Here is a 26,594-nt window from a genome sequence, read left to right on the forward strand (position 1 = left end):
CTTTGTAAAAGGCTACAGCTGAAACTACTGAACGAAATTACCCCACATTTGGCACAAAGGTAATGCGTGGGTCAGAAAGCGACTTTTTTTTTAAATGGTGTAAATCCATTCAGTAGTTGCTGAGAAATTAGAAAAATAAAAGTTTCGATATCTGGGCAGAGCCTAAGTCCCATGCATGAGCTTCACTGTGATTGGCTGCCAACTCTCCAAACCAGGAAGTGTTGGCAGCCATCTTGTGGCTCGGTAGAAGTGAGTTGCTAGAAAACAGAGTAACAAAGGTAGAAAACAAGAGAAGGGGGCAGGGTAGAAACACCCTGACCCCTAGACCTGCTCAGGGAGTCCGAGAAGGAACCCCAGGGCCAAAAGATACATTAAAAAAAGAAATCGGCCCATTCGCGCTGGGATCGCGGGTTCCTGTGTTTTATTTTAATGAGACCCCGCGGTGGGTTAGGTCCTGGGGGCATTTCTTAAAAAATAATAGCGAGGGCTCGCTGGGTCTGCGGGGGCTGCTGGGGACCCCGCAGTCTCGGGGTTCACGCATGATGGGAGGGGATTGCCCAGCCCCCCTCCAGGAGCCCTCCATCTGCTTATAACTTTGGCGTTGTTTGACAATTCTGTACGAAATTTTCCAAAACGTTTCTCTTTTTTGATCAGCTCCTGTCTTGAAAGTTTAGGGGTGATTGGTCAAGGGGGAGCTGAGAAAAAAGGGGGGTCCGAAAAAATGTTTTCTCAATGCATTTTCCATAGGAAACTTTAGACAAGGCTACAGGTCAAACTGCTGAACGGAATTACGCCAAATTTGGCAGGGAGAAAGGTCTTGGTCCAGAAAGCGCGGTTTTGTATATTTGTGTATGTATATATATATATATATGTATCTGGTCGGTGCCTAACTCCGAGCTTTCCTCTGATTGGCTGCTAACACTACAAAGCAGGAAGTGTCCTCTGATTGGCTGCTAACACTTCAAACCAGGAACTGTTAGCAGCCTCGCATGGAGTGAAAATATAAAAGAAAGGTTCCGGGGGCAATTTAATATAGCGGAGCTCTGTGTAATGATGATTTGGATGCAGTGAAGGTTTAAGATTTATTAACAATAAAGGAGAAACAGGTGAGCACCAGGCAGCGCGACTTCCACTCCAGGACACCAGTAGGAAGATAACCCTTTCACGCACCCTGTGCCCAACATCACCACTTCGCAGCTATGCCTTTAGAAGCCAGTCCGTCGGCTCGCAGCTGTCTACCTTTGCGAGCTAGTACGCCGCTGTGTCTCTACCTCTGCGAGCTACTATGCTACTGTTCCTTTGGGAGCAGACGGTTCATAGTTCTGCCTCTGTGAGTCGAGCCGACGGGCCACAGTTGTCCCTCTGTGAGCCTGGGTACGAACTGTTTGTAAGTCACACTATATGAGCATTGAAAAGCCATTTTGTGATTCAGTCCGTCAGCTGGCATTTGTCCGAAGCTTTTCTGAAAACATACTGGAGCTCTTTCTGTGAGAGATACCCCTTTCTGGCTGCATCTCTCCACATTAGCAGGTAACGCACCCTCTTCCCACATCACCAGCATACCCCCAACAATCTTCTTGGGCCCGGAAGTGCCCCTCTTCAAACTATTAATACAAAGATGCTTGTGAGGTTGGGGAAATAAGAATCTTAATCATGTATAGATTTACATATAAAGCATTTGATTAAAACAAAACAACAACAAATAAATCTATGTACAGCCGTGGCATGTCATCGCTATTCCATTTGTGATTCACAGCCTGCAAGACAAAAAGAAAGATAAGATGGTGCGTCGTGCATCCAGCAAAGGAGATAGAGAGAGAAAGAATGAGAGAGAGGAAGAGAGAGAGAGGAAGAGTGAGAGGGAGGAAGACAGAGAAAGAGAGATTGAGTAGAGAGAGAAAGAGTAAGATACAAGGAAGAGAGAAAGAGAAAGTGTGAGAGAAAGGAAGACTGAGAGAGAGAGGAAGAGAGAGAGAGAAAGAGTGAGAGAGAGGAAGAGGAAGAGAGAAAGAGGGAGCTACAAGGAATAGAGAAACAGTGTGAGAGAGAGGAAGACAGAGAAAGAGTGAGATACGAGGAAGAGAGAAAGAGAGAATCAGTGTGAGAGAGAGGAAGAGAGAGAGGAAGAGTGAGAGAGGTAGAGAGAAAGAGTGAGAGAGGAAGCCAGACAAAGAGAGAAAGAGTGAGACAGAGAGGAAGACAACGAGAGAAACAGGTGAGAGAGAGGAAGAGAGAGATAAAGAGAGAGAGGAAAGAGAGAGAGAAAGTGAGAGAGGGATAGAGAAAAAGAGCAAGAGAGAGGAAGAGAGAAGGAAAGAATGAGAGAGAGGAAGAGACAGAGAAAGTGTGAGAGAGAGAAAGGAAGAGATGGAAAGGGAGTGTTGACACTGGAAAAAATCTTCGCAGCTCACCTTTGTGCCACCGGTGTGTCTCCAACCATGTGCCGGGACATAGTGCACCATCAAGTTTAGTATCTGAAAGATAGTATAGATTTAGTTATTGCAGAGTACATACAACTGCACATGCGTAATTCTCTGTTTCAAGAGAGAAAGAGAGAAACAGCGAGAGAGAGAGAGAAAAGTGAGAGTGAGGAAGAGAGAGAGAAAAAGTGAGAGAGGAAGAGAGAAAGAGTGAGAGAGAGGAAGACAGACAAAGAGACAAAGAGTAATTGAGAGAGAGGAGAAAGAGTGACCGAAAAAGAGAGTAAGAGTAAGATACAAGGAAGATAGAAAGAGAGTAACAGTGTGAGAGAGAGAGGAAGAGAGAGATAAATAGTGTGAGAGAGGAAACGAGAGAGATTGAGAGAGAGGAAAGGAGAAAGAAAGAATGAGAGAGAGAGTAAGAGACATAGAAAGAGAGACAGTGTGAGAGAGAGAAAGGAAGAGCTGAAGAGGGAGTGTTGACACTGGAGAAAATCTTCGCAGCTCACCTTTGTGCCACCGTTGTGTCTCCAACCACATCCCGGGAGATAGTGTAGCCCTCAAGTTTAGTGATCTGAAAGATCGTATAGAATTAGTAATTGCAGAGTACATACAACTGCACACACGTAATTCTCTGTTTCGCAAATGCGCAATGAGGCTGGTGCACCCCATCTACTCCCACTGCTCGGAGGTGTCTATGCGTTCTTGTGCGCCCAGACTGCTGCACACTATCCACTCCCACCGCCCAGAGGTGACTGTCCGCTGCTGCGGAAAGAAGTCTCTCTGCTCATCTTCCGCCACCGGCGTGTGTGTAAGAGGGTCCACCACATGCGGATGCAACTTTGTCATGCGTTCAGGATGGCCATGCATCATCGCAGATTTTTCACACGTTCAGCTTTGGTGGTGTTGGGGGGGTAAACCTCGATTTGTGATTCACAGCCTGTTAGATAAAAAACAAAATAAGATTGTTCGTCATGCGTCCATCAACGGAGAGTGGAAGAGAGAGATAAAAAGAAAGAAAGAGTGAGCAGAAGACAGAGAGAAAGAGAGAAACAGTGAGAGTGAGAGAAAGAGAGAGAGGAAAAGAAAGAAAGTGAGAAGAAGGCAGAGAGAAAGAGTGAGAAAGATGAAGAGAGAGGGAGAAACACTGAGAGAGAGGAAGATAGAGAGAGAGAAAGAGACAGTGTAAGAGGAAGAGGGAGATAGAAAGAGTGTGAGGGAGAGAAAGGAAGAGATGAGGGACACTGAGTGCCCACACTGTGTACAAAACCGTCACAGCTTACCTTTACGCCACCGCTCTGTCTCCAACTACGTGCTGCGACCTAGACTCTCAAGCTCCCACATCTGAAAGACAGTACAGAATTAGTAATGGCAGAGCAGGGTTGGATTAGGATTCAAAATCGGCCTGGGCATGCTAAAAAAACAAAGTGGCCCACATTTGCATATTGCCTTTCCTCTAAACACTGCTTCGGCAAAATTTTATTTAAAAAAAGGGGGTTGGGGGGAGAAACAAAAAAATGCACGGATTCTTTTACACTGGTGATTTAAAAACAAGTGAGGCCACTTCTGCTCAGGCCCCCTGCCATGCTAGGTATGCATACATTAATGGGCGGCCCTGCGAGAGAAAGAAAGGGACACCTCTGCCTGTAGCTAAACGTGAGGTGATGACGCCCATCTGTCTTTAGAAAGGCCATTCAGACACCCACTAGGCCGCTGGCTGTATCCAAACAACAGCAACACCGCCCAAATCTGCCCCCAGACTGCTCCAAAAAGCAGCCCACAGTTGGAACTCGGCACCGGCTCCTCGGGCATTGCACCAGTGCCCGCGTTACCAATCCGACGCTGTGGCAGAGTATATACGAGTGCGTACGCCTAAATCGCTCTGCCGTCTTTCTGCATTCAGGCTGCTGTACCCCATCCACTCCCGCTGCCCAGAGGTATCTGCCCAACGCTGTGCATCAAGGCCTCACTGCTCACCTTTTCCTGGTCACGGCACCCTCCACATCATGCAGCTCCGTTCTGCAAGCTAATAGGTCTCACATTTGGTAGTGAGTCTTGATATCGCCATGGCAGAGGACATACTAGTGCACCTATCATCATCGCAGGTTGTACACCCGCTCAGTGCAAGCGGTGCTACTAACTCAGTGAGATGTGAGGCCACAGATGTGGTGGTAGGCCCTCGCTGTTGGGCTCAGGCCTACACTGCGGTGCAGCAGAGCACACAAAACATCAAGTGTCCGTACCACAGGGACGGGCCATCACTGTGGCGGTGTGAATGTGCCGGCCGCAGTGCATGCGCTGCGAGCAACTCTAAAATGGCGTAGAGCATGTGCGCCCGTTCTTTTTTATTAGTAGGGTCACGTGTCCTGTGGCGCCTGTGCTGGATGGGTGTGGTGTGGGTGTCTACCAGCCGTGAGGGAGTGGCTGTGGCATCAGTGTTACCAGATTGGGCTAGATCACGCACAATTGGGCTATATTTTGACGGTTGTGTGGTAAAATGTTGGTTTGTGCTAGTTGCCAGATTATAAATATATATACAGCGCTCCAGCAAAGTAGTATGTTAATGTGCTTTATTAGACAAATATTTACTTGGCATCCTGCTGCAACATCAATTCCAATGCATTTTCACCGCCTGCTTGATGCTGTCCCTGCCCCTCCTTCCCTAAAGTAGCAATATTGGACTACTTTGGGCTACTTTTTGGTTGGCTTTGAGCTATAGAAAGCTTAAAAAATCTGACAACACTGGATGCGGGTGTCCGTGTTAGAGTGCTTCCGTCACCCGGGTTGCAAAAGCCAAAGTGTCACTCTGTGAGCCAAGTCCAACAATATGGCCAACATGCTAGGCACGGGGAATTACTGACCCTATATTCATCCATAGTTCCACACAAGAAAGATAGTGGACATGAGACATCTGTGTGGATATGAATGTTTCTTGCACATTCAGTGGAGTGTTGTAGCTGTAGCAATACAGGGCCATGGAAAGTTGAAGTTTCAGTTTTTGGCACATGGAGGGCAGCCAATTAGAGACAAGCTCATTGTCAGAGTTAGGCTGCGCCAACATATGTACTTATGCAATCACTGCGACGATCCTCACGCACTTATAAATTCACTATACACTCTGCTTGCAGTACTCTAAGTTACATAACTAAAGTTTTCCCCACTGTCAAAGGTAAGATGGTTACATACGCTGTCCAGAGCGCTATGTACTGCGGTAGGGCCTAGGGGCAGCATGTTGCATACGTAATAAAGACACAGATAGATAGTGGAACTGGGTACGGGCACGTGCGCTCGACTCCTTTTTATTACCAGGGTCAAATGTCCAGTGACGTCGGTGGTGGATGTGTGTGGGGTGATTGTAAGCCAACCCTCCGGGAATGGTTGGTGCTGGCAACAAGTACAACAGTAATCATTGGATCAGACACAGAGATTCAATCATAAAGGGTCAATGATTTGTGCTGCACTAAGGTACTGGTACCAGATATGAAATCATACAGAAAAGATTCTATCGTAAAGGGTTCATGACTTGTGATACACTGAGGTAGGACAGCAGATGTGAAATTATACACAAAATATTGTATAAGAAAGGGTGCATGAGTTGTGCTGTACTGAGATAGAGGGCTCAGTTTGTGGAGCAACGAGAAAAGGATTAAAACAGTCGAGTTCACTGGGGCTCATGTGGAGCTTTTTATCGGCAAGTAATTACAAGCGCTTCCATCTGTGGACATTATTCATGACTCTGTCTCCCATAATGCAACGCCATACATACAGTGTGCCGATTTCGGCAGGCGATAGAAGCACTACTTAAGAGGCGGAGCCATTCAAGCGCTTGAAGGCTGCATTTCCTTGGAAGAAGAGGCAACTCGAAACGCGTCGGACTGCGGCCTGATGCAATAATAATTTTCTGGTGATATCGACTACTCATACCTGTCAATAAAGCTTTGGGGAAAGCTTCTCGTTGCTGAGTGCGGTTTACTTTGTGGACATTCCCCGCCGAGCTGATATATTTAGCGTCTGTCCTGCCGCTGAACCTGCACCACCCCTTGTTGGGGGGCCACGGGCCTTTTTGAATAGAGGCCTCAGTTTGTGGAGCAACGAGTAAAGGATTAGAACAGTCAAGTTCACTGGGGCTCATGTGGAGCTTTTTATCGGCAAGTAATTACAAGCGCTTCCATCTGTGGACATTATTCATGACTCTGTCTCCCATAATGCAATGCCATACATACAGTGTGCCGATTTCGGCAGGCGATAGAAGCCCTACTTAAGAGGCGGAGCCATTCAAGCGCTTGAAGGCTGCATTTCCTTGGAAGAAGAGGCAACTCGAAACGCGTCGGACTGTGGCCTGATGCTATAATAATTTTCTGGTGATATCGACTACTCATACCTGTCAATAAAGCTTTGGGGAAAGCTTCTCGTTGCTGAGTGCGGTTTACTTTGTGGACATTCCCCGCCGAGCTGATATATATATATATTATCTACTGGCGGTCGCCAGTAGATAGTTATAGTTAGGACCGTGTCTCCATAGGAAATCCGCAACATTCTATTTGGAATAACTTTGGCGACGGTTGACGAATCCTCGCAAAATTTTCAAAATAGGTGGGGCGCTCCGCTCCGCTCCTACCCTGAAAGTCTCGGGGGGATTCGTCAAGCGTGGGCTGAGAAAAAAGGGGGGTCCCAAAACGCGTTTTCCCCATGCAATTTTCCATAGGGACCTTTAGTCCAAGGTACAGCCCGAACGGCTGAACAGAATTACTTGAAATTTGGCAGAGAGGTAGTCCTCAGGTCAGGGATGTGCCTTTTGCAGGTCTGGTGTCAATCTGTTCAGTAGTTCCTGAGAAAATCAAAAGTAAAATCATATATATATGTGGGTAGAGCCTAACCACACATCTCATCCTGAGATCTGATTGGCTGTCAGCACTTCATCCAAGAAGTGTTGGCAGCCATCTTGGGACCAATATACATGATAGCACCTCATTAGAAAGCATTGCAGTTAATAGAAGGTTTTAAGACTTTAGTTACATTATAAATCATTTGTTGATGGTACCATACTCATTTTAGGAATTGTGGTATGTTCTAAGGTGATTTCACCATAAGAAAAAGCCTTCTGCTGGGATATCATGATTGAGAGAAAAATATTTTCTCATGCTTTTCCCACAGAGGTTTGGAAGGTGATCTATAAGCTAAACTGAGAGCTTATTTTCTGTAAATTCACATTATCTTTCTCAGTCATGTGAGAATGAAGTCTGACATTCTCAGTAAAACATGTACATCCAACAAGGGCAGAGACTGTCAGTTGATTCCTTTGTGTTCTACTGCAGCTTCCCAGAGTGTTCCAAAGAACAACTAGAGCGCTAACAGTCCTACTTATGATAAACGTATGGCACACCTGAAGCCATCTTCATTGGAATAAAGTGGTAACACTTAAAACATTTAATTTACAAAGGAACACAATGAGGGGATTCATTTTGCCATAGAAATTATGATTAGTGCTGCAGAAAGAAAAATTAGGGCACATTTTGACTTCTCAAATCCTCTTCTATTTCATAAACAAATTCTGACATGCAGACTGAAACATGCACTTTCAATACCAGCAGCAGTTTTCCCTGGTGAGCAGTAGCTTTACTACAGTGATCTAATGAGTGCTAACATTCTGAATTTATGGCAAATGTGTGACACATCTGAATGCCTTCTTGAAGGAATCAAAGTAAAAAACTGAAAGTATTTCCTACTGAGGAGACTGCAGTAAATGAGGAAATTAGGAAACTTCATAACAAATAAGTCTCCCAAGATGGCCACCAGAGACAAAAGAGCCCAAATGTAGCCCAAATATCACCAAGATGTAGCCCAAGTATAGCCCAATGACAGAATGTCCCAGAGTGTTCTTAAAAACAATTAGAGCGCTTACTGTCTTCATTATGACAAAAGTATGGCACACCTGAAGCCATCTTGATTGGAATAAACTGGTAACACTTAAAACATTTAATTTAAAAAGGAACACAATGAGGGGGTTAATTTTGCCATAGAAATTATGATTAATGCTGAAGAATGAAAATGAGGGCACATTTTGAGTGACTTCTCAAATCCTCTTCTATTTCATTTAAAAATTCTGACATGCAGATTGAAACATGCACTTTTAATACCAGGAGCAGACTTCCATGGTGAACAGTAGTTTTACTACAGTGATCTAATGAGCAACTAGAGTGCTAACATTCAGAATTTATGGCAAATGTGTGACATATCTGAATACCTTCATGATGGAATCAAAGTAAAAAACTGAAAGCATTTCCTACTGAGGAGACTGCAGTACATGAGGAAATTAGGAAACTTCATAACAAATTAATCTCCCAAGATGGCCACCGGAGACAAAAGAGCCCAAATGTAGCCCAAAATCACCCAGATGTAGCCCAAATATAGCCCAATGACAGAAGTGTGCAAAACACTTATTATTTTGTGATTTTGCAGTGTTATATAGTGCAGACTTGTCAGGTATTGGAGTGCTTTACATGAGCATTGGTTACATCACACAAGAACAAATTCATTTTGGTTGTAGACATGGGGAGACTAAGTGATTTGACCAGAATCACAGAATGTCGAGCTGAAGCAGAAACTCCAACCTGGTTCCCCAGTTGCAAAGTCTGCAGTTCTGGAAGTAACACCACATCCTCTCCCCTAAGTGCAACAGTTAATCAAGTGGTCAACTGGATAAAAAAACATAAAGGTAACAAATAATTTAAAAGTGCTTTCTCGCTATTTGAAAACTCAGAAAATATGTCCTTATTTTAGTCTTTTAGAGCATTAACCATAATTTTGATGCCAATAAGACCCTCTCATATATGTAATTTCTAAAGGAAATGCTCTAGGTCTTACAGTTTTGATTACATCAAGATGACGTCAGGCGTTCCACACTTTTGTAATAAATATAGAATGTTAGGAATCTAGTTGTTCATTAGGATACTGTTGAGAGGCAGAGGCCAGGGGCACGGACTCTGAAAATTGAAGGCAGGTAGGAGGGTGCAAAGGCAACAATTTAACCACACTGAGCAGGCAGGAAGGGCCATGGCAGCACAACAGACTATGGAGGGCAGTGGAAAGGGGGGCAGGGGCAACAAACCAACAATACAGGACTTGCAAGAGAGGCTGTGGCAATGTAATAGACCATTGTGGGCAGAAGGAAGAGGCAATGGTAGTACAACCATACATGCCAACAGACCCGATCCAGCCAGGAAACGTCCAATGTTTTAAAGCTCAAATGGGCTTTATTTGATCTGTTTCCTGTCTACAATCTCCTCTCTTTCAATGTAACTCAAAGGGGAAAATCCATACCCCAGTTCTTTTTCAAAATCTCCCTCTTACCAAGTTCAAAATGTTCGCAAGTATGGTACATTGGATCATGGAAGGAAATGGGGTAGGGACATGGACTTTGATAACAGAGGACAGGAGGGACATGGAGAGATGCACCAAACTGACCCTGCAGGGCAGGCATAAGGGTTTGCAGCAGCACAATACACCACACAGGGCATGCGGGACGGGAGTGCAGCACAACAATCCATAGAAAGCAAGAGGGAGGGGACAGGACCATGCACATGGACAAAAGAGAAGAGAGGGGAAAGAGGCAATGGTAGCTAGCTGACCATAATGGACAGACAGGAGAGAAAGCTGCAGCATAACAGACCATAAAGGGCAGGAGGGACGGATCAGGGGCATGACAATGGAACAGACAAGCCAGGAGGGAGGGAGTAGGGGTCTGAACATGTAAACAGAGGGCTGGGGGCAAGGGGGCAGGGCAGGAGCAGCAAGATAGCCATGGAGGTCAGGCAGGATGGGCACTAGAAGCAAGACACACCATGAAGAGCAACAGTGAGACTGTGATGGAATACACACAGACCATGGAGGGAAGGTGGGAGGGGGTCAGGGGCAGCTAACTGACCACACAGGGAAGGTGGGAGGGGCCATGGCAGCACAGAAGACCATGCATGGCAAATGGGAGGGTTAGTGGCAGCACAATGGCTATGATGGGCAAGAAGGAGGGTGCAGGGGCATGCACAAAGGACGATGGAGGATAGAAGGGAGGGTCAGGACCTGTGCACAGACAAGAAAGTTCAGGGGAAGGGGCCTCACGAACAGACTGCACGGGGCAGGCAGGAGGAGCAGTTGCAGCACAGCAGACCAGGGAGGGCAGAAGGGTGTGGCAGTACAATGGACCATGTAGGAAAGGAGGAAGAGGATAGGGGCATGGCATGTGGACAGGCAGGGTGGAGGTGGCAGGGACAGGTTACAGTCATCTGACAATGCTAGGCAGGTGGGAGGGGAGTGGCAGCTCAACAGAACACTCAGAGTAGATAGGAGTGGCAGTTCCATGGAACATGGTGGGCAAAAAGGATGGCGCAGGGGCATGCACAAAGACATCGGAGGCGAGGGGGAAGGAGAATAGGGGCAGCAAGCTAAGCACAGAGTTTAAGCAGGAGGTCAATGATGGTGCATATAATTGGGCAATGGAGGGCAGGAGGAGTGGACTGGTACATCATACTAAATTGAGGGCAGTGGCAGCACATCAGACCATGCATGGCAGGAGGGAGGAGGCTAGTCCATGGATTCACACAACAGAGGATAGGGAGGAGGGGGATGGGGCAGCAAGGTATCTGTTCCGAGAAGGCGGGTATTAGGAACTTTATTGTTTTTAAAACTTGTGTCTGTGCGAACTACTTAAAATATGAACAAGTATGCAGCATAATCTCACTTTTATTCAGGAAGAAGAGGACGTTTGTGACTGTGACTCCGGGCTCACTTGGCAGAAACACCCCCTGACCCTCCACCCCCTATCGCAAAATGTAATGCCCGTGAAAAGGGTAGGTGAACACAGTGTTATATAGAACATAGTCCTGAGAGCATGATTGAAAATGAAAACTAGATATAGTGTATGGTATAAACTATGCACCAAAAAGTGTGATATAAGATGAACCGGGCGTGAAATATAATATGCAATACATTGTGCGCAATGACAGATTCATTGTAGAGCGCGAGATAGCACAGGCACTAGCGCGTGCTATGCGATATGCGCCTTGGAGTGTAATATGCACAGGACAGTGTTGTGTAACCTAACTAGTCTCTAAAGTTGTAATATAAAATATGTGCTGGGGAGTGTAACGTTGCACATCCACTGTGACAAAGATATGGATCCCAGATTGTAATATGTATGGCATAGCACTGTGCGTTATAACATAGGCATCGAGGAAGGCACGTTAGATGGGGCAATATAACCCGTGCGAAGACAAGTGTGGCATGACATATTCACGGGGTGGTGTTACAGTGCACATGGGCTAGAGAGTGTCATAGCATATGCACTAGCTGGTGGAATACAACACAGAGGTGTGTGGCACTCAGCAGGCAATGGTGGGTGTAACACAACATTGGGCTCTGCCAGGAGCGCGCTGTGACTCTCAAGTGATGTTCGTCCCCTTGCCAGAGAGTTAAATAAAAAGTATTACACATCCGGCAGTGGATGTGTATTTTATTAACCATGAGGGAGGTTTCTTGCATAGTTTTGGTCAAATTTTTGTGGAATCCCCTTTGAATGGCTTGGTGTGCATGTGTATTAAATGTGCCCGTCAATTGCTACCCATGTTTGTATAAATAAACGACAAGGGTGTCTACCGGGATTAGGCACGGTAGGGCATCAGACATGTCAGAGCTTCACTAGTGGTGTAAATACATTCCACGTGGATTCATTGTATGCATAGTCGCCTTTTAATGAATATCACGCAAATTGTCATGGTGATAGGTACGTACAGTTTGTCAAGCATGTCCTAGGTGTGTCTATAATTATATATTTTTTTAAAATAATAAAAAACAGTGGCCGGCCCTGGGGATTGGGGTCAAACAAATATAATTAGGAGACAGGCCCTGGGGGATGGGGTCATCAGGGCCAATAAATTAGAATAAGAAGGGGAACCACACAGCCCCCCTTCTAAAAAAAATTTAAATAAATAAAAGACTGGCATCGTGCCGGAGGCCACGCCCCCTCCTTGCAGCACTCTGCAAACGGGCCCCCTGGTGAGTTGTAAGTTGGGGAATTAATTCCTCTTCAATACTGAGGGTCCCTAAGGGCCAACTAGCCCAACAGGCATCTCTAGTATGCACCAGGGAGCTGCGCTGCAGACAGGTGTTCTGAGGCCGAACCCCTTTTTACACCTATCTGCAACGCAGCTCTGTGGCACTTACTGGAGGTACCTAGTGGTCTAGTTTGACCCTAGGGACCCTTAGGATTCAAGGGGACTTAATCTCTCAACTTAGAACAGCCACAGGGCGCGTTTACACAGTGGTGAAGGGAGGGGACGGGGCCTGAGGTCACGTGTGCAAACACGCACTATGGCACGTTTTAAATTGGGGATATAATTTCCCTTCAATACTGAGGGCCCCTGGGGGCTAACTAGCCCACCAAGTGCTTCCAGTAAGTGCCACTGAGCTGCACAGAGAGGTGGTCCAGGCCGTGCCACTTTTTACACCTCTCTGCAACGCAGCTCTGTGGCACTTACTGGAGGTACCTAGTGGGCTAGTTGGACCCTAGGGACCCTCAGGATTCAAATGAACTTAATCTCCCAACTAAAAACGGACACAGGGCGTGTTTACACAGTGGTGAAGGGAGGGGACGGGGCCTGAGTTAACGTGTGCAAAAATGCCCTGTGGCCTGTTTTGAGAGGTAGTTTTAATCCCCCTGCCCTATTATATACTAGGGGCTTACAGAGGAGGTCATGCTAATCACAGGGGGACCCCAACGCATAATATTCCCTAGTGTATGTAGGTGTTTTCACTGTATTCTAAGTGTCTTTTAACATAGCACTGGCTCTAGGACTGGTTAGTCAGACTCAGTTACCACCAGTATCCATCTGAAAAAGTTGAGGGTACAGGATGATTTTGCAACAAGGCTTCTTTCTGCTCTTCTTTTTGTTCTTTCTGCACATTATCCTTCTTCCTGCACTTTTCTTCGTCTTTGAGGACTTCTGTTGCTTCTTTCTGCACTTCTTTTTTTTCTTTCTGTGCATTTTTTCTTCTTTCTTCACATGTCCTATCTCTGTAGGCATAGTTAGAAATTAGCATTTAAAAAACCTTTGAAATTCACAGAAAAAAACATAGGTTTCAGGCACGTTATAGTTAGGAATTAGCATTTAAAAAACCTCAGAAATTCACTGAAAAAACCATACGTTTCAGGGGTGTTATAGTTAGCTGGACTTTTCACTTGTACAAAACCATTGAAATTCCCCCGTTATAGTTAGTTCATCTAACTATAACTCGCGCGCCCGCAATGCACTGCTGATGACGTCACATATTACATCACTCATGACATGGTCAGTGACATCACTCATGACATCACTGATGACATCTCAAATGACATCACTGATGACATCACTGATGACATCATCCTTGTGATAGAGTGGCAGACCTCCTCTCACCCTAATATAACCTTTGATACACACATTTAAAAATAGAGACTAAAATTTTCAAAACAATGGACATACCAATACCAGTTACAACAAGCTCTTCAGTAATTCTAAGATCCACATACACATCTACTCATTCACCAACAGTCCTATACAGTCACTCATACATGTACTCACTCATCATATGTACTCATACACCTATACATCCTGTTACACAATGCCACTCATCCATAGAGTTACTCACACACATAGTCACTCATGCTAATAAAGAATCAAACATACATTTACTTGCATATACAGTTATACACACACCACCACACTTACTTCTACGGAAACTTACACATACTTAGTCTTTTAAACAATCACTTATAGAAACACATACTTATTCATACAGGAACTCTTTCAATCTCTCACTCTCACATATACTCACTTATATACACCAATAGTCACATATACTAGTTTAAAACATATGTAGTTACTCATAAAGACACTATTGAGACAGTCATTCACTCACTAACACACCCATACACACACTCATCCACCCATACAGTCCTGCACACATGCTGTCTTCAACACATACAAACAGTGAGTCACTCATTCATGCACCTATGCACTACGTAATACCCCCACCGAACCATGCAGACACTCAGACTGATACTCAAAAAACCAACTAATAACCTATATAGACACCCATGTAGCTACTCACTTACCCATGCAGCCACTTATACACAAAGTGAGAGACTGATACAGATATTTACATATTTAAACATTACTCACTAAGCCATGTATTCACTATGATACACTTAATCAGTCAGTTACACAATCAATTTTTCAAAAACAAATCATCCATTTAGACACTTATATACCCATTTATTCTTCCATCGACCTTGAGATATACATATATAAAACATATTTAATTTTCAGAAAAATACACATTCACTGGATGATGTCATCAGTGATGTCATCAGTGATGTCATTTGAGATGTCATCAGTGATGTCATGAGTGATGTCACTGACCATGTCATGAGTGATGTAATATGTGACGTCATCAGCAGTGCATTGCGGGCGCGCGAGTTATAGTTAGCTGAACTAACTATAACGGGGGAATTTCAATAGTTTTGTACAAGTGAAAAGTCCAGCTAACTATAACACCCCTGAAACCTATGGTTTTTTCAGGTAATATATATATATATATATATATATATATTCACTGAAAAAACCATAGGTTTCACACATGTTATAGTTAGGTGGATATTTCACTCGCAAAAAACCAATGAAATTCCCCCGTTATAGTTAGTTCAGATAACTATAACTCGCGCGACCGCCACTCTATCACAAGGATGATGTCATCAGTGATGTCATGAGTGATGCCACTGACCATGTCATGAGTGATGGAATATGTGACGTCATGAGCAGTGGATTGCGAGCGCGCGAGTTATAGATATCTGAACTATATATAACGGGGGAATTTCATTGGTTTTTTACGAGTGAAATATCCACCTAACTATAACATGTGTGAAACCTATGGTTTTTTAAGTGAATACATATATATGTATACATCTAGCATCAAGGCATTTAAGTGATAAGAATAAAAAGATCTATATTTAGCTTCACAATAATACATTTGTCACTAATCGTTTGGCAGGACAATATTGTGGTAGAATCCTAGGCCAGGGCAAAATTTTACCTACAGTGACGTCAAATTAAAAATTCAAGAAATGTCTTCATTAGCCCACATTGTGACAAAAGTTTACAGCAATTAATGCAATTTGTGGTAACGGCCGATAACAATTTACTGCAGAGACACAGGAACAACAGAATGTGACTGGCTGTTGTTTCCTGTGTTGTTGTTAAAATGCATTACCACAACCAACAATTGATGAGAGGATGCATTTCAAACTAAAATATAGAGCAAAGTGGCAAATTTGTATTTCACATAATTGTGCAGCATTTTGCATAACATTGCGCTAATTTTCTGTAAATATGTGAAAGCAAATTATCCACATTTTGCACACCTTAATAGAATACCATTGAAATCATTTTTGAAATCACAGGCAGAGGAAAAGCCCCTCTAAGCAGAAAACGTGTCTTTGATTTAACTTCATGGATTGTGGGTAGTTTTCATGGCTTCATTTGGTGTACAAAGATTTTCTAGCACTGTGTCTTCTATAACCACAAGCCTAAATGGGAGACGGCTTGCCATGCGCCTCTCATGTAACTGAAATTAAGGTATTGGGCTAGGAACTCTTTTGACCAACACAAGCCGTACAGCTGGAAGAGTATGTTGCCACAGTAATCTCCGACAGGTTATCATGACCTGAAAACTGTGTGTGTCCGGCTAAACTTAATGAGAACACACATTTATCTCCCTTTTTATAACTCCTGATCCTCTACTTTGGTTTTAGCAAAATGTTTATGATTGTGTAGGAGAAGTGAGCTAAAATGACCATTCAACCAACCAGTCAGGCTATCCTGAGCCCACACACTAAAGAGCTGCTTAATAAACTTGGCTATGAAGTTACAATTTTGTTTGCATTGTTTATTTTAAAGATATACGGCTGTCCTGCAGTCCTACACCAACATGTCGCCCATTCTCAGTCATACTCCAAAGAAATAGAGAAGCAGATTCAGAGTAAGAAAATAATGATGAGACAAGGACTGAAATTTCTAAGTTAGGACTTGGGCCCTGATTGGCATTTAATATCCAATTGTAGATCTGCCACTTGAAGTATATGTAATATGTACATTACATACACTCTGAGATGTGTGAATAAGCAAGTGCAGCTTTTGTTTGACTTTTTTCACAATGTATGAGTACCGCAGCACTTAGTTGCATCTTATTGGTGTTCACATGGCTCCTCTTGTAGGGAACTATAAAGCTCATCGTGTTGATGTTTATGAATCTGAAACTTCTGTATCCGTGATTGTAGGTCACATAGCATTGCAAAGGAATTTGTAGATCTCACATTTACCTTGATGGAGTTTCTCGGCACTATTGACATATACAAGATGTTTATTGTCATACAACTCAATGTTACTCATTTTATTGACTGAGGAAGAATAAAACAATGAGCAGACCCAGATATGTTTTATCCTATAGCAATAGAGTCAGATATTATAACTGCAGTGGATACAACTGTGTGGGTGAATGCATCTATGTATGTAATTATGAGTAGCGTGTCATAGCAGTAACTACTACTAATATTTTACTTGGTTCCCCTGGTCGTTCCCTTCCTTCCACTGGTGTCTTGAAGGCAGCAGTAGGAAAAGCTGTAGCCAGTAGTGATCCAAGTGGCCTGTTTGCCTTCTGTAGCTTCTAAACCTTGCTCTTCTGTTAGCCTCTCCCCAACAAATAGAGGGTTGTCTGTGGCTAAGGGTGGGGCAAGGAAACATCCCTGCTGGAGGTTCAGAGGCTGTGTGAAGCCAGCTCCCTTAACCTAGATTTTGCAGAAAAAAATGACTATGGATATAATGTTAGCTGTTCATGTGCAAATTTGATTCTTTGTATTTTTTTCCTATTCAATTATATCCCTTCAGTACTCACTATCGCCATGTATGTTTCCTTGACATTATCTACTCTTTTGAGAAACAAAGCTTCAAAAGAAGAGAGAAACAAAGCTTCAAAAGAAGAACCTTGTAGTTCAATGTAGCATAAGGAAGTGTAATGAACCTTGTGGAAACATGCATCTTGAAAAACTGCTTTTGTGTTTCTAAATTTTATTAACAAGTTGAGTGATCAACATTTCTCTGAAGTTTAGACGAGTGTTCAACAGTCAAGAACATGTCAGATACAAGCAAGAAAGGTAACTAAGCATACTGAACATGCTGTCATTTGCCTTGTCTATTGATGTATTTTTAGTAGAACTTAAATTAAATTTAGATGGCTGAAACTGTAGTGTAGTGCAACTGTCACTCAATCTGATAAATTGTCTGCTGGTTTTGAATACAGATTGCTTTCTCTGTGCCATCAATTGTCTTGGCAAATGTTTGGAAGAAAATGTAAATGGGATTGGAAATCTCTTATGTATAATAATTATAGAACGTTGTAGAAGGCATTGCAATCATGAACGTTGTCATGTTATTAAGTTTCACCTCTTCAGCATGTATTTCATCTTTGAAGGCGGCTTGATTAATCTGTAAATGATGATTAATGTAACAATCACAACTTTGGTTAACTTTGTTTTCATGCTAGGCCCAGGCGTTATTTCCGTTACACCGGTGTTATTTGGTATCATTTTGGGAATATCACATTGATAAAATAATGCACAATGCCTGGGATTACACCATTACACCATATAACGTACAAAAAACATATGTTTGTGGAATAAATCCCTTGCAAGAGCATGAAAACAATTTGATCAACACACAGCAACAAATGTGATTGACACAAATGCAAGCAGTATTTCTTTCACACAGGCACTGATGAAATAACTTGAAAAGTAATTTTGTGTTAACTTTTTTTTACCCAAGCAGACCATTCCCGTAAATGTGAAGAACAAAATGCATAATTTTTGTTTTAATATATTTTTGTTTACACAAAAGAAGTGCCATGTAGGAAGGTGTACCTTCCTGCACATAAACAATCCTAAATGCAATCCTCTCACTTTCATGTGTGCTGCTTTATGCAGCAAACATGAAAGTGACAGAATGGCATTTTTAAAAAAGCATTGTTTATATACAGGAAGGGACACCTTCCTGTACATTCACAAAACATGGCAATTTGCTTTTTCCATATGTGCTGCACAAGGCAGGAAACATGGAAAAAGCAAAAACGAGGAGAAATAAATCATTTCCCCTTGTTTTGCTTGTTTAAGACCAGGACTTTCATGGTCCTAATGTTGGTGCTGACTCCTCTTTACCCTGCCCTTGTGAATAGGGGGCAGCATCAAAAGCAATGGATGTTGCGGTGGAACGTCCACCGCAAAACCCATTACCCTCTACTTTCACGCTAAATACACCATGAAAGGGTGCCTTATTCACAAGGCAGCGTTAAGCCACGTTAAGTGACTTAACACTGCCTTGTGTATAAGGCGACGCCCGTATTGCCATGACAACGTCACTGAAAGTGGTGTTGTGGTGGCGATAAGGGCTTGTGAATATGCCCCTAGGTTTCTTATATTTCTCAAAACAATATCTCTAAGCTGGTTGGCTTATTAGACAGCCCTCCTTTTAGCATTTGAGGATTTCATCAAATTAGTGCAAAGATCAAAATTGCATAACTCCTAACCATCTAGAGGAATTATAGTTCTCTTTTTGCAATCTACACACCTACTGAAAAATGTCTTGCTACAAAGCAACAAAATCAATTCTTTAGTATGGTAAATAAATATTTCTCTCACAGGATGTCTAAAGATGTATAGCAAGAAGGAGAAAATCATTTCTGAGTATCCAACCTTATCTTATATTGATGAATGTTATATTTGGTTTGATCTATCCTTGCTACTTCACATACACCTATAAGGAAAACACAACTACTTCTGAAAATCCTGATCAATTTGTTTTCTCAAAGGAGAGGATATAGAAGGTGCTAAAATGTAACTTCTCAAAAGTCACTCCAATTCACTACATGAAAATTGACCATCTAATTTACTTATTGTGGTTTTTCACATTCCTGATCATGTTCTATGTGTTTACATTGCTGTTGTGGCACTCTGAGCTCATTGTGTTCTTCCTTTTCAAGTTTATTATGAAACCTTGGATGGTTGTATTCTGAATGTACATCTTTTTCTTGTCATTACATGTTGCTGTCCACCTATAGGCAACCCCATCTCCTCCTACTTTGTTGGGGTAAGTGCTTTCATAGCTACTTAATTGTCATTTTGTTCTATAGTGTGCTTTCCTTCAAATATTTCCCCCATTGTATAATTTACCGTTCCATTTCTCTTATCTTGGGTGTACATCAAATTTCATTGGCCTTTGGGTCAGGTGGTTCATCACTTTCAATTTTTATTATTTCCTTTACCTCTTTACCACTATGTGCTATGTTGTGAGTATGGTCTTTTTCACTCTTATATCAATTGGGTTAACTTTCACACTTTCCTGCCCTATACCTTTACTCCCATTTTTATTCCCTCCCATTTCACTTTGGAAGAATTGTATATGATTTTAAGATCTACAATTTTTTTCCCATTTTGTCTAAGTGTTAATAATTCGAATTCAAATGTCTTTTATATGTTACATATATTCTATGCTCCAGTTTTTGTCAATAATTTTTCATTTTCTATTTCTTGGCATGTCAATTGCCTTTGTAATCCCACTAAAAGACAGAGGGTCATTACCTATTTGTTTGCATTAAAGTGTAAAGTAGCTGTACTTCAGGGAATCCATTTAACGGATACAGATGATTACTCTGGTACAAAACAATTGCATAGGTTATATTTTTTATTCCCCACTATTAATGACAAAAAGGGAGTCGTTGTTCTTTTTCACTAAGCTATGAACCTGGAAATTATCAAACAGAAGATGATGATAATGGCAGACGGTTATCTTTAACTTAGAAAATTAATAATGTATCATTTTCCATTCCAATCTTGATGGTCTCATGGCATTGACATAACTTTTGGGAATTTATAGTATCCAAACTGTTGCCACTTCTGAATTCAATACATATTTTGCAATCAATTATTGGATCCTTTTAATGACAGAAACATTAAAACAAAGTAAATTCCAAATAAAATGCTCCTTTTTAAGACGGTTGATTGATGTGTTGAGAATTTATAACCCTGATCTCCTGGATTATATATTTATATATGTATATATATATATATTCACTGAAAAAAACACATAGGTTTCAGAGACATTATAGTTAGAAATTAGCATTTAAAAAACCTTAGAAATTCACAGAAAAAACCATAGGTTTCAGGGGTGTTATAGTTAGCTGCCCATTTCACTCATACAAAACCATAGAAATTCCTCCGTTATAGTTAGTTCTGCTAACTATAACTCACGCGCCTGCAATGCACTGCTGATGATGTCACATATTGCATCATTCATGACCTGGTCAGTGACATCACTGATGACATCACTGATGACATCTCATAACGTCTCTGAAACCAATGTTTTTTTTCAGTGAATTTCAAAGGTTTTTTAAATGCTAGCTTTTAAGTGTGATAGTAGTTATATCTATTTTTTGTAGTGATTTTCTACAGTTTTTTAACTGTTTATTTATAAATATTTTATTCATTAAATAACATTATATATTTTTCTGAAAATTGCACACCATTTTTTTTTTATTAAAACTGAAATATTGATTAATTTTCTTATATTTATTTATATTTTAATATATTTATATTATTTTCTTTTTTTAAAAATCCAATTTTTTTTGGAGTCGCGCACTCAAAGTGTACACATCACGGTGGGTGCGCGCATTCTAGCCGCCATTTTAGAAAAGTCATAAAGGATCCACGTATGGTGTGCGACGGCTGCGTGTTTTTCAGTTACATCATATACATTTAATATCACGTGATATGCGCGATTGATATGCGACCAGTGTGCGACTCCTGCTCCCGTGCATTTGCGACACATGCGCATTACGGTACGAGATGTTTGCGGGTTGTGGGTCATATACGTGCTGGGGCTCGCTGGGTGCGCGACTCCCGCAAAAAAAATGTATGTCCAAAATGATATGTATGTGTCTTTAATATACATATTAAGGCAATAGATTATGTAAGATATTCATCACAATAATATATTTGTACTTATAATAAACTTATATTATTTTTAAATATATTTTCGCGAAGTCGGGTGCGTGCATCGTGAGTGCAGAAAACCAGGTCAGCAGAGCTGCTGTAGAGCCAGAGAACCAGGTCAGCAGAGCTACTCTAGAGCCAGAGAACCGAATCAGCAGAGCTGCTTTAGAGCCATAGAACCAGGTCAGCAGAGCTGCTTTAGAGCCAGAGAACCAAGTCAGTAGAGCTGCTCTAGAGCCTAAGAACCAGGTCAACGGAGCTGCTCTAGAGCCAGAGAATCAGTTCTGCAGAGCTGCTGCAGAGCCAGAGAAACCAGGTCAGTAGAGCTGCTTTAGATGGAGAGAACTAGGTCAGCAGAGCTGCTCTAGAGCCAGAGAACCATGTCAGCAGAACTGCTTCAGAGCCATAGAACTGGGTCAGCGGCGCTGCTTTAGAGCCAGAGAACCAGGTCAGCAGAGCTGTTGTAAAGCCAGAGAACTAGATCAGCAGAGCTGCTCTGTAGCATGAGAACTAGGCCAGCAGAGCTGCTCTAGAGCCAGAGAACCAGGTCAGCAGACCTGCTGTAGAGCCAGAGAATCCAGGTCAGCAGAGCTGCTTTAGAGAGAGAGAACCAGGTCAGCGGAGCTGCTTTAGAGCCAGAGAACCAGGTCAGCAGAGCTGCTCTAGCTGACACTGACTGACTGACACTGACTGACTGACACTGACTGATTGACACTGACTGACACAGATTGACTGACACTGACACTGACTGACACTGATTGACTGACACTGACTGACTGACACTGACTGACTGACACTGACTGACACTGATTGACACTGACTGACACTGATTGACTAACACTGACTGACTGACACTGATTGACTGACACTGACTGACACTGATTGACTGACACTGACTGACTGACTGACACTGACTGACTGACACTGACTGACACTGACTGACACTGACTGACTACTCTCTACTACTCTATTACTGACTCTCTACTACTCTCTCTCTCTCTACTACTCACTCTCTACTATTCACTCTCTACTACTCTCTAGTACTCACTCTCTACTACTCTACTACTCTCTACTACTCACTCTCTACTACTCACTCTCAACTACTCACTCTCTACTACTCTACTACTCACTCTCTACTACTCACTTGCTACTACTCTCTACTACTCACTCTCTACTACTCACTCTCTACTACTCACGCTCTACTACTCTCTACTACTAACTGTCTACTACTACTCTCTCTACTACTCACTCTCTACTACTCTCTACTATTTACTCTCTACTACTCACTCTCTACTACTCACTCTAATACTTTCTACTACTCTCTACCACTCACTCTCTACTACTCTGCTACTCACTCTCTACTACTCTCTACTACTCACTCGCTACTACTCTCTACTACTCACTCTCTACTACACTCTCTACTACTCTCTCTCTCTACTACTCTCTAATACTACTCTCTACTATTCACTCTCTATTACTCACTCTCTACTACTCTCTACTACTCACTCTACCACTCTCTGCTGCTCTCTGCCACTCACTCTCTACTACTCTACTCCTCTCTCTCTACTACTCACTCTCTACTACTCTCTCTCTACTACTCTCTACTACTCACTCTAACTACTCACTCTCTACTATTCACTCTCTACTACTCACTCTCTACTACTCGCTCTCTACTACTCACTCTCCACTACTCGCTCTCTACTACTCTCTACTACTCACTCTCTACTACTCACTCTCTACTACTCTCTACTACTCTCTCTGCTACTCACTCTCTACTACTCACTCTCTACTACTCTACTACTCTCTACTACTCGCTCTACTACTCACTCTCTACTATTCTCTACTACTCACTCTACTACTCTCTCCTACTCTCTACCACTCACTCTCTACTACTCTACTACTCACTCTCTACTACTCTCTCTCTACTACTCACTCTCTACTACTCACTCTACTTCTCTCTACTACTCACTCTCTACTACTCTCTACTACTCACTCCTGTACTACTCACTCTGTACTACTCACTCTCTACTACTCTCTACTGCTCACTCTCCACTACTCATTCTCTACTACTCGCTCTCAACTACTCTCTACTACTCACTCTACTACTCACTCTCTACTACTCTACTACTCTCTCTACTTCTCACTCTCTACTACTCTCTCTCTACTACTCTCTACTACTCACTCTCTACTACACACTCTCTACTACTTACTCTCTGCTACTCGCTCTATACTACTCTCTAGTACTCACTCTACTACTCACTCTCTACTACTCTCTACTTCTCCACTACTCTCTACTACTCACTCTCTACTACTCACTATCTACTACTCTACTGCTCTCTACTACGCTTTCTCTACTACTCACTCTCTACTACTCACTCTCTACTACTCTCTACTACTCACCTTCTACTACTCTCTCTCTACTACTCTCTACTACTCACTCTCTACTACTCTCTACTACTCACTCTCTACTACTCACTCTCTACTACTCACTCTCTACTACTCTACACTACTCACTCTATACTACTCTCTACTACTCTCTACTACTCACTCTCTTCTACTCACTCTCTACTACTCTCTACTACTCTCTACTACTCACTCTCTACTACTCTCCCTCTACTACTCTCTACTACTCACTCTCTACCACTCTCTACTACTCACTCTCTACTACTCACTCTCTACTACTCTCTACTTCTCACTCTCTACTACTTACTCTCGACTACTCTCTACTACTCACTCTCTACCACTCTCTATTACTCGCTACTACTCACTCTCTACTACTCTCTACTACTCACTCTCTACTACTCACTCTCTACTACTCACTCTCTACTACTCACTTTACTACTTTCTACTACTCACTATCTGACACTTTCTCTACTACTCTCTACTACTCTCTACTACTCTCTACTCCTCACTCTATACTCTCTATTACTCGCTCTCTACTCTCTACCTCTCCACCTCTCTCTACCTCTCTCTCTACTACTCTCTACCTCTCTACCTCTACACCTCTACCTATACACCTCTACCTCTCTACCTCTCTGTACATGCACACATATGCACATATATATATGCATATATATGCAAATGCATTTATATATGTATGTGTATATATATATATACATATATAAACATATAAATATAATCTGCATATCTATATAAATATAAATGCATGTAAACATATACATATATGCATACATATGCATGGTATGTACATGAAAGTTTGAAAAACTCTAATACAAGCAAAGCTAAAAAGCCACCTAATTACAAACAGAATTGCTTTAACTTAAACGAGGGCAAGACCTATTGCATTTTAAATGCTTGTTTACTTTGATTCCATCAAGAAGGCATTCAGATGTGTCACACGTTTTCCATAAATTCTGAATGGCAGCACTCTAGTTGCTCATTAGATCACTGTAGTAAAGCCAGGGAAGTCTGCTGCTGGTATTCAAAGTGCATGTTTCAGTCTGCATGTCAGAATTTTTTTATGAAACGGAAGAGGATTTGAGAAGTCAAAATGTGCCCTAATCTTTCTTTCTGCAGCACTAATCATAATTTCTATGGCAAAATGAACCCCCTCATTTTGTTCCTTTGCAAATTAAATGTTTTAAGTGTTACCACTTTATTCCAATCAAGATGGCATCAGGTGTGCCATACTTTTGTCATAAGTAAGACTGTTAGCGCTCTAGTTGTTCTTTAAAACACTCTGGGACATTCTGTCATTGGGCTATAATTGGGCTACATCTCGGTGATATTTGTGCTACATTTGGGCTCTTTTGTCTCTGGTGGCCATCTTGGGAGACTTATTTGTTTTGAAGTTTCCTAATTTCCTCATTTACAACAGTCTCCTCAGTAGGAAATACTTTCAGGTCTTTTACTTTCATTCCATCAAGAAGGCATTCAGATGTGTCACACATTTGCCATAAATTCGGAATGTTAGCACTCTAGTTGCTTATTAGATCACTGTAGTACAGCTACTGCTCACCAGGGAAGTCTGCTGCTGGTATTGAAAGTGCATGTTTCAGTCTGCATGTCAGAATTTTTTAATGAAATAGAAGAGGATTTGAGAAGTCACTCAAAATGTGCTCTAATTTTCTTTTTTCCGCTCTAATCATAATTTCTATGGCAAAATGAACCTCCTCATTGTGTTCCTTTTAAATTAAACTACTCACTCTCTACTACTCACTCGCTACTACTTTCTACTACTCACTCTCTACTACTCTCTCTCTACTACTCTTCACTACTCTCTACTACTACTCTCTACTACTCACTCTCTACTACTCACTCTCTACTACTCTCTACTACTCACTCTACTGCTCTCTACTACTCTCTACCACTCACTCTCTACTACTCTACTACTCACTCTCTACTACTCTCTACTACTCTCTCTCTACTACTCCCTCTCTACTACTCACTCTACTACTCTCTACTACTCACTCTCTACTACTCACTCTCTACTACTCTACTACTCTCTACTACTCACTCTCTACTACTCACTCTCAACTACTCACTCTCTACAACTCTCTCTACTACTCACTCTCTACTACTCTCTACTACTCACTCTACTACTCTCTACCACTCACTCTCTACTACTCTACTACTCACTCTCTACTACTCTCTACTACTCTCTCTCTACTACTCACTCTCTACTACTCACTCTACTACTCTCTACTGCTCTCTCTCTTCTACCCACTCTCTACTACTCACTCTCTACTACTCTACTACTCACTCTACTACTCACTCTCTACTACTCTACTACTCTCTACTACTCTCTCTACTACTCACTCTCTACTACTCACTATCTACTATCTACTACTCTCTCTCTACTACACACTCTCTACTACTTGCTCTCTACTACTCACTCTACTACTCACTCTCTACTACTCCCTACTACTCACTCTACTACTCACTCTCAACTACTCTCTACTACTCACTCTCTACTACTCCACTACTCTCTACTAATCACTCTCTACTACTAACTCTGTACTACTCTCTCTCTCTACTACTCTCTACTACTGTCTCCACTGCTCACTCTCTACTACTCTCTACTACTCACTCTC

General features: G+C 42.2%; 1 long non-coding RNA gene across 1 annotated transcript in view; it reads right to left on the reverse strand.

The window, feature by feature from the left end:
* Positions 1-1,069: 1,069 nt before the first annotated feature.
* Positions 1,070-26,594, reverse strand: part of LOC146829431 (uncharacterized) — a 43,434-nt gene continuing 17,909 nt past the window's right edge. The window contains exons 2-5 of the long non-coding RNA XR_014962257.1: positions 3,704-3,764; positions 2,930-3,360; positions 2,412-2,474; positions 1,070-1,757 (exon numbers count right to left, since the gene is read on the reverse strand). This is a non-coding gene — a long non-coding RNA (uncharacterized LOC146829431). The remainder of the gene's footprint in view (positions 1,758-2,411; positions 2,475-2,929; positions 3,361-3,703; positions 3,765-26,594) is intronic.

Source organism: Triturus cristatus, chromosome 5_2 (assembly GCF_964204655.1).
Source record: "Triturus cristatus chromosome 5_2, aTriCri1.1, whole genome shotgun sequence".
NCBI lineage: Eukaryota > Metazoa > Chordata > Amphibia > Caudata > Salamandridae > Triturus > Triturus cristatus.